The sequence below is a fragment of the Panthera uncia genome, chromosome B1 (assembly GCF_023721935.1).
Source record: "Panthera uncia isolate 11264 chromosome B1, Puncia_PCG_1.0, whole genome shotgun sequence".
Lineage (NCBI taxonomy): Eukaryota > Metazoa > Chordata > Mammalia > Carnivora > Felidae > Panthera > Panthera uncia.
In genome coordinates, this window is record NC_064811.1 from 98,751,444 (window position 1) to 98,761,214 (window position 9,771).

General features: G+C 37.9%; 1 long non-coding RNA gene across 1 annotated transcript; it reads left to right on the forward strand.

The window, feature by feature from the left end:
* Positions 1–5,086: 5,086 nt before the first annotated feature.
* LOC125923071 (uncharacterized) lies at positions 5,087–9,120 on the forward strand. Its single transcript, XR_007457884.1, has 3 exons — positions 5,087–5,354; positions 6,644–6,927; positions 7,801–9,120. It is a non-coding gene; the product is annotated as an uncharacterized LOC125923071 (long non-coding RNA).
* Positions 9,121–9,771: the final 651 nt, after the last annotated feature.

Here is a 9,771-nt window from a genome sequence, read left to right on the forward strand (position 1 = left end):
AAACTCAACGCAAGGTAAGAGCTGCAGCTGACTTTGAATCTGACATATGTGTGAAGTAAGAACGCAATCGACATTGAAATGCCAGTCTGTGATTTCCCTTGAGGTATTGCTTTAGTTTCTGTTCCATCAAAAGCACACCAGCTGTAACTATGTGTTAAATATTTATTTTGGAGATGGATAGAAAGAAAATTAGACACAGCCTCCACTTTCAAAGATTTTAATCTGGTAAGGGTGACAGACTGAAGGGAGTACACAAATCAGATTTAGGGAGTGAACAAGATAGTGGTTGTGGGGAAAATGTTGAAGGTGAGCTGCAAAAGGAATATTGAAGCCCTGTGGTTCTGAGAACAGAAATGCTGTTGTTGGGATGTCTTTTAATTCCCATCTAGGTTGATAGGTAGAATTTTTTAATACATTCCACCCGAATGTGGAATCTGATAACACTCATTAGTTTGCCCATGGTATCTAGTAGTTTTATGACATCTACACCCTTAAACCTTGGAATGGTGTGTCCCTCATGGTGGAGGGGAGGCGAAGCACATAAATAATTTCAGGGACTTCTTTCTAAAGTCCTTAGGCAATCATCCAACCTCTGTGTGTCTCAGTTTCTCAATCTGTAAAGCAGTAATGCAATATCTATTCCACAAAATAGTTGTGAGAATTAAATGAGATAATCATATAAAGTATCTAGCACAGATCCTAGAGCAAATGTTCAATAAAAAGCAGTCATTATTTTATTCTTTCTTTCTTTTTTCTGTGAGACTGGCTTTCCTTCACTGTGACTGATGAGACACTAACCAAGCTGGGGGATCAAACAAGGGACTTTTCACCAAGGTAGGTGCAAGACATAAAGGGGGACAGATGAGTTACATGCCCAGGCATAAAATATGAAACAGTAAAAAAATCTGGGAACTTCACAGGAAGTTATCTGTGGGAATGTCTGGAAGACTTCTATAAAAACAACCTATAAAGATGTTGCTTTAGCTGCGAATATTTTGTGGATTTAATATAATAAAATTAATATTATTAATTTCAGTATCAAGGGCAAATGCACATATATGGAGAACCTATTATGTGCCAGGCATTGTGCTTAGCTTACCTTGCATATATCACCTCATTTAATTTTCTCACCAATATAAAATAAAACAGTCCATTATGCCTCATTTGAAATTTTAAAATAAAAAATTTATGAAAATTAGAATATTGAAATAATTGCTTGAGCAACAAAATCTGACCTGAACTGACATGAGATTATTTTTAGTCTTTATTTATCTCACTTAAAATAAATATTCATGCAGTTTGCTATAGAAACCTTAATGTTTGGTCATGGGGTGTTTCTCAGACCCCACTAGTGTAATGTTCCATATTGTCATTATAAAATAGTCTCCAAATTTCAAAATTCACCTGGACTCTAGGATTTTAGATAAGGTAGGGTAGACTTTTAAAAAAAAGATAACATTTATTGAGAGCTTGCATATGCCACGTTTGGGTCGAAGTCTCTACTGATCTTAATTCATTCATCCTCATAATAATCCTGGGACAATAATCTTGGAGGAAAGAGAAACACATGAGGTGATCTCTACCTTCATCTAGACTTTCTGCCTAGAAGTACTTTCCAGTGAAGTACAGGAAGGGGAAACCAAACAAAACTTGGGTATGTCAATGAATTGAGGGGACCGAAATCATTACTTGGGGAAGGCAAGGCAACTAGAATTTGTGAGGCAGACTGCCTATGAAGAGGGAGCTATGCAGAAGTGCTCCAAGTATCTTCAAAGTAGCCCCATCAAATCTTTGGCTGAATATCAATCTACAAAGATCACTGGACATGAGCAATTTCAGGGGAAGGACAATTACCAGGGAGCTGTGAGCTGAACAATTCCTGGAGCTCATAAAGGTCTGAGAATCATTCAAGCTCCCATCAGCCAAAGTGAAGAGCCCTTCATGAATATATGATGCATTTAGTGGAGAGCCCAGAAAAGCCTCACCTTAAAAGTGGGGCTCAATGAGCATTAAAGGTAATCTAAATTCATCCCCAAACTATAACAAAATGCAACACTCAAGAACATAAATACATGATGTTCAGCATTCAACTAAAATCACTGTTTATGGGAAGAAGCAGAAAAATGTGACCCATAACTTAGAGAAAAGTCAGTCAATAAAACAGACCCCAAATTAAAAAGGTAGTCAAATTAATTAACAGACAGCAATATACATATTGGACAGTGATAGAAAGTATCCAGAATGAAGCACAGATTAAAAAAGGCTGAAAAAAATTAGTCTTTAGTGATCCAGGAGATAATAACAAATGCAATTGGGATTCCAGAGAAAGGAAGGAAGATAAAAAATGCTTGATGAAATAATGGCCAAACTTTTTAAAATTTGATTTGAAAAGTTATAAACTCTCAGAACCAAATGACAAAATGAAGCCCAAGTAAAACAAATATAAATCAAGCCTCTCCAAGACTTATTTTAATCAAATTGCTGGAAAGGTGTTAAAGAGGGAATCTTAAAAGCATCAAGAAAACAAACACACATTGCATACAGAGAAACAAAGATAAAAATAACAGCAGACATTTTGTCAGAAATTTATGCAAACCAAAGACAATGGACTTATTTCTTTAAAATGCTAACAGAAAAAGATGTCAACTCAAAATTCTATATTCAGCAAATCTTTCATAAATAAGACTAAGGAGAAATTGACACATTTATTTTATAATTTATAGAGAAATTCAAAGAGCAAGTGATTAAAAAAAATAAATTTGGGAGGATTTATGCAATATGATTTCCAGACAATAAAGTATAGTACTGGGGCACCTGGATGGCTCAGTCAGTCGGGTTTCTGACTTTTAATTTAGGCTTAGGTCATGATCCCAAGGTGGCGGGATTGAGCCCTACATTGGGCTCTGGGCTGAGTATGGAGCCTACCTAAGATTCTCTCTCTCTCTCTCTCTCTCTCTCTCTCCCCGTCTGAGACCTCCCCCTCTTGTGCCCTCTCACTCTCTAAAAAAAAAAAAAAAAAAAAAAAAAAAGTTATACTACCAAGGGAGTATAGTAACAGCAGAGACTAGACATACATAGATTAATGGAACAGAAATGACAATCCATAAATAGACCAACAATTATATAATCAATTCATTTTCAACGAAGGTGTCAAAAATTCAGTGGAAAGGATTGTATTTTCAGTAAACTGTGCTAGAATAACTGGATATATGTACATACAAAAAGGGGATCTCAGCCTTTTTGTTACATCATACACAAAAAATAATTCAAAATAGCCCTTATACCTAAACATAGGAGCTAAAACTATAAATCTTTTAAGAGGAAATATAGGATAAAATCTTTATAACCTTGAATTAGGCAGAGGTTTCTTAGATAAGACATAATCATAAACCATAAATGAAAATTTTGTTAACTTTACTTCACCAAAATCAAAACTTTTACCTGTCAAAAAACACTATTAAAAATGAAAAGCAAGCCACAAAATGGGAGAAAATATTTCCACAACATACATCTGTGTACCCACACACATAACTACAAAATATACAGAGAAGGTGTATAACACAATGATAAGAAAAGGGCAACATTTCAATTAAGAAATGAGCAAAAGAGGGGCGCCTGGGTGGCGCAGTCGGTTAAGCGTCCGACTTCAGCCAGGTCACAATCTCGCGGTCCCTGAGTTCGAGCCCCGCGTCAGGCTCTGGGCTGATGGCTTGGAGCCTGGAGCCTGTTTCCGATTCTGTGTCTCCCTCTCTCTCTGCCTCTCACCCGTTCATGCTCTGTCTCTCTCTGTCCCCCCCCCAAAAAAAATAAATAAATAAATTAAAAAACGTTGAAAAAAAGAAATGAGCAAAAGAAAAAGAAGACACTTTGTGGCTAACAAGTTCATGGAAAGATACTCAACATCATCAATCGTTAGGAAAATGCAAACTAAAATCACCATAAAATACCACTATACATCCATTAAAATGGCTTATATTGAAAAGGCTGACAAACCCAATCCTTGACTAGGATGTCAAGAAAACTAGAACCCTCATGTATTTCTGGTAGGAATGTAAAACGCCCAATCACTTTGTGTAACAGTCTGGCAGTTTCTTAAAAAGTTAAACATACACTTACCATAGGATCCACTTTGTCTGAAGGAACAATAGTAATGTCTCTTGGTGGTGTTTTTTTTTTTTTTTTTTTTTTTTTTTTTTAAACATGCAGACGTAAATTGTATGAAAAATTTAGCACAAAGAATGAGACAGGGAATGGAAAATTCATGTATGTGAATTAGCATAATGCTATTTGAAGGAGCCGGTGATAATTTAAAAATTACTGCTCCTAAGGACCTGAGGGAAGAGGAAAGTACCCAAAAGTTTTTCCTTTCTGGCTCCAAAAATAGTTTCGTTTCTTGGATGAGAAAGCTTTTCATATGCTGGGGCCTCAGACTCCTTCATACACTTCTGCACCTTGGCAGCAAGCCCAAGCTGGGCAGGAGTTACCATCATCTTCCTCTTTCTAATGGCCTTCGAGGCTGGATGGTGTGGACTGTTTGCTGACCCCCCCCACCCCCCCCTCCACTTTCCTAGAGCATGGCAGGGGGGGTGGGTATATAGATCTCTAGCTTCTTCCTCCTGTTCTCCTAAGGAGAGATTTCGTTACTCCCGGGCCCTTGTCCCTAGCTGCATCTCAGGGGGCTCACGGATAGACGGACAAGGCTTAAGAGGGGGAATCCTGGCAGGGAGACAAGTGGATCCTAGAAGAGTTCTTCCCTGTGCTGTCGCCCACTGGGAGCCGGGATTGGGTTTGCAACAGTACAGTAAATTTCGCATCTAGGGCACTGGCCTCCACTAAACAGGTGTGTGCACACATATAGAGGGTTCTAGTTTCTGGCATGAAGGCGTCTGCCCAAGCTTTCTCTCTACCGCCCATCAAAGGGGAGCAGAGGTGAGGGCTTGTAGGGATGGGGCCTAGCGCCGGCCTGGTCCCACGGGCCTTGACTCCCCCACACTGGCGCAGGCCCGTTCTGACTGCGCATGCGCAAATCCAAAGGCTCCCGGCAGCCTCCAGGGGCGACTGGTGGGATGCAGGTGCCCATGCGCGAGTGCCAAGCAACAAGATCTCAGTGACAGAGAGGCAAGTGTTTCTAGCTGGTATCAGAAATTAAGGGGCTGTTGGAGGGGAACACTCTGAACCGGAGCCTGCTGAAAATACCCGGCGCTGTCTGCTTTTAGGGCTGCCGGCTCCTGACTCAGGCCACTGTTGTTAGTCTCCCCTGGCTCCCTCCAAACACCACCTGCCCCTGGGCTTCTGAGCTCACACAAACCACTGTCCCTGCCGCCCTCACCTGCTCAGTGCCTCCGGTGGCCAAGGTAGGTCTGGCATCCTAGCCTCGCCACCCCCTGGGTGGGTGGAATCAGACATGTCTTTGGAGTGTCACAGTGAGAGAGTTTTAATAAAAAATGGTGATGGAATGTTTGGGGGAAGGTGGGTAAGGGTACGATGCTGGAGATTTGTTTTTTGCAGAAGGCATTTTAAAAAAGTTCAGGCTGTAATGAGATAAAACATTTTACCTTAGCAAATCCATCACGTTAAAAAAAAATGTTAACGGTGTTTAGGAAAATAGAAGGGAAAACTGAATTTCTGGCAGAACACCAGTTGGTTATTACTGCTAAACTTCATCAAACAACTGTGCATTCTACTTAAGACTTCATTTTGGTGCCCTCAAATACAATCACAACTGCAGGGGGTAGGCTGCAGCTGTAAGACGACTGTCCCTAATGCTCCCTCATTCATTCAGGAATTTGATCTGTTTCAGAATTTTCCCTTTTGTCATTTGAAGTCACTCATGAAGTGGAAATGGGGGGATGAGGAAGGTGGGAAGGTCAGATTGGTGTGGGTAAACACAAAGAAAATTCGTAGAGACAGGAACAGCAACATCAACAAAAAAACCTGGTCCCGGAGTTTATTCAAAAGAGCAGCAATCAGAGGAGTTTCAGGAATTGAAATATACTTGAGTTAGGTGGAGGAGTGGGGAGTGGTTGAAGGGACAGGCTCACTCTCAGCAACGAGGAGGGTCATAGAAAGAGCAGAAGTCGTGCCTGGCAGAGTCAGTGAGAAAAAGACCTGGGTCATGAGAAGCGTATGGTTTTGGTTTAGCTCTTTATTACCTGCCACCATGTTGACACGGAGAACAGAGAAGGAGAAATAGCACTAAGGCAAAGAGTGAAATTTAGGAGTAGTTGTAAACTAGGTAAGATGAGGGGGATATTTTAAACAATGAATATGACTGAAATAGGGCTTATTTATATTAACTCTTGCTTGGCCCATAAATAAATAAGCTATTTATAAATAAACTATTATTTCCTGTCTTGCTTTCCATTTTTAGCTTCTAGAAATCTTATCAACAAATAAATAGGGCTATGTTCTTCCTATTGCTTTAGTGATAGATATAGCTTCATGTTTATCCTTTTCTCCCTTCCACTGGGCTTAAAGTCCTAGAACTAGATAGAAGAGAAATAGTTTCAGAAATAAACACAAAATAAGAGAATATGTCTTGACGTGTGGTTACCAGTGTAGATATTTGTGATTATTATTTTTTCTGTCACATGTTGATATTTGGAATCATAAAAATAATACAATTTTGTATTCTATATTCCAGAATTCCACATGAATGGTTTACGATGTTGGTGAAATGTTCTCTATGATACCACAAAATGTCTTCTTAAAACCAACCAAATAATGTTGATCAGTGAATTTCCTTCTTCAATGACCTCTGTGGACAGAAGAGTTTGAGGCACATGAACAAGGAATGCGCAAGATTATTGGGATCTGGAAGGTACTTTGTGAACACATGAGGCTGCGCACCTGTACTCTATGATGGTGGTTGACATTGGTGGTGGGAAGATTTCAACTTTTCTCTAATTTAAGAAGATTTAAATAAAGGTACGTGAAACATTGGTTAATAGTATAGACAACAAGTCTTAGAATGAGATCTTGGAAAATTTTGTACCCTGCATTTTGTTTTTGATTAAAAGTCACATAGACTAAAAGTCACATATTTCTGAAGGGTGTATTATTATTGAACAATTTGAATTTGCTGTGGTCAGGGTCTGTGCAAGTCTTCATGGGATCATGGACTACACAGGACTGGAAGGGCCTTTAAGAAATGTGCTAGGTATTAGACTGGAATTATACTGGAATTAAAAGAAAAAGATGTTAGCTGGGTGAGATAAGGGTCTGATCTTTATTGAGATCTCACCTTCCATTCCAAAAAGCTAAAGTGGCTGCAAGACACCCTGTGCTCACTTTGGCAGCACATATACAAAAAGCCAAAGTAGCAAAAGTAACTGAGTAAAGCACACATATAGGGAATGCCTTTGCCCTACTTTTCCCTCATTTTTAAAAAGACCAAAATGATCTTTTGGATTCCAGGCTCTTGATACTTGATATAAATGTACATAAACCAACATTTTATCTGTTTGCAAAAGGTGATGACTATTAAATACCTTTTAGAGAGAAAGGATAAAAGTCAGAAGCTTGGCTGTGTCTTTAGCTGCTTTACCAATACTTAGTCTTTCCTATACAGGAAAAATCTAGGGCGATGTACTAAATCAAAGTAAATAATTGATTGCTTTAGCTAAGGGTAACTTGACAGTTTAGAGAGTTTGACTTATATGGTTATTGTTTGTATAAATGATGTGTTTTATGAACCATAATGATACGTGATAAAATTTCATAAACATCTATAGAAGTATTCAAATCACCTTAGATTAGATAGTGGACTTTTAATTAAAATTTCCCCACATTTTCTTGTAGACTTCCTGGTTGATATCTTGGAATCCTGGCAGCTTCTGAGCAACAGTTTTCCCAAGACTCTGAGGCAGTAGTTACATCTTTTAAGAATCCAGTTAGTAATTTTATCCTGGATACATTTTATTCTGGAGACATTTCCATTTTAAACAGTTTATGCAATTATACACACACATACACACACGTGTATATACGAACACACATAGGGCCATGTGTAAAAGACATTTTCCCTATAAACTCTTTTCATCTTATTCATAAACTAAGACTGAGTACTATCGAGGAGCAGATAGTTGTCTAAAAATCTATTAAGGAAGAACTTTGGATTTAAGGGAAATATTATTCATTGAACCCTCAGACATTCTCAAGCTAGAATTTACCCTTAAGCATAAGGAATGGAGAAATTTATTACCACCAGTTTTTATCTTTACTTGTTTTTTTACTCTGTCCTATGTAAGAAAAACCAATTGAATTAATGTGGTGTTGGTGTTATTTTCATGTTCTAGTAAGCTTAATTTAAAAACATCACTTATGTTCCTCTTCTTTTATACTATGTTTCTGAGTTGCTCATGTACAATATATCTATGTTGTGATTTCTCAGTTTCTTCATGGAATGTGCTATTTTAGTTCTAGATATCTGATCATATTTAAATGACTTAGTCTTTTCTGGTCAAATAGTAACTTTCCCCCCCCCTCCTTCAATATTCTGCAGGGGAATTAAGCAGATTCTCATAGGTAGAAATGTTTAAATGTGTCTTCAGAACACTCATGGGAAAAACAGAATAGCTCTGTCATGTTTTTAGCAGCAAAACACTTAAAAGAAATAGTTCTCCAACAAAATTTGTTATGAAGCCCACTAGAGATAATCCATCCTAAATTACTCACTGCATAATACATTCTTATAAAAAAGAGCAAAACATGGCAGGAAGGTAAGATAAAGAACTATCTCTGAAACACATTAAGTCCTGATATATATTAACAACTATCAGTCAGTTTCTAACTTGCACTTTCAAATTATAAAAGGAAATTTGTTTGATATGCTTTCTATCTTATATTTGGAAAACTTAAAATAATGTTAGAATAGGTTAGATTTAGAATAGGTTTTTGTTTCCTAGTTTGAAGAAATACAGTAAAATCTTGGGTTTGCGAGCATAATTCATGCTTGTAATCCAAAGCACTTGTATATCAAAGCAAATTTCCCCATAAGAAATACTGGAAACTTAGATGATTTGTTCCACAACCCAAAAATATTCATAAAAAAATGATTACAATACTGTAATATAACACAAAATAATAAATAAAATACAAAATATAAAGAAAAATAAACAAATTAACCTCTATTGCCTTTGAAAACCTTTGTGGCTGCTGTGAGGGAGACAAGAGAGGGGGGTTATCATGTAGGATGACTTTCACTACCACTAATGGAATCACTGCTGTTTATTGGCTCAACGGAATCTTTTTCTTTTTGTGCAACTTTTAACAAGGAACCTATACAAAGACATTTGCTTTTTGCCTCATTTTGAGGGTTTCATGGAAATGTGACGTTGCATTGATGATCACCCACAATCCCGCAGTGAGAGAAGGAGAGTGAGAGAGCAAGACTGAGAGCGAGAGAGAGAAGAAAAATCATTGGCTCAGTTGTGATCATGTGACACTTGGCATTACATACTACTCATATCGCAAGACAGCACTCCTTTATCAAGTTAAAATTTATTAGAAATGTTTGCTTGTCTTGCAGAACACTCACAGCAAAAGTTACTTATAACCCGAGGTTTTACTGTAGTTAAAAAAAAAGTAAATGGTAATTGTGTGTCATGGCTACTCCTCACCATCTGGGTTTCAGAAATAGTGTTCTGCTCTTCCTCTTGGCTTACAAAACTAAGTTTCTATACTTCTGCTGCTGGGTAGACACTAAGGGTGGACAGGGAGGGACAGAAAGAACAGAATACACAACTTCTCTTTTAATTTCAGTCCTCTATC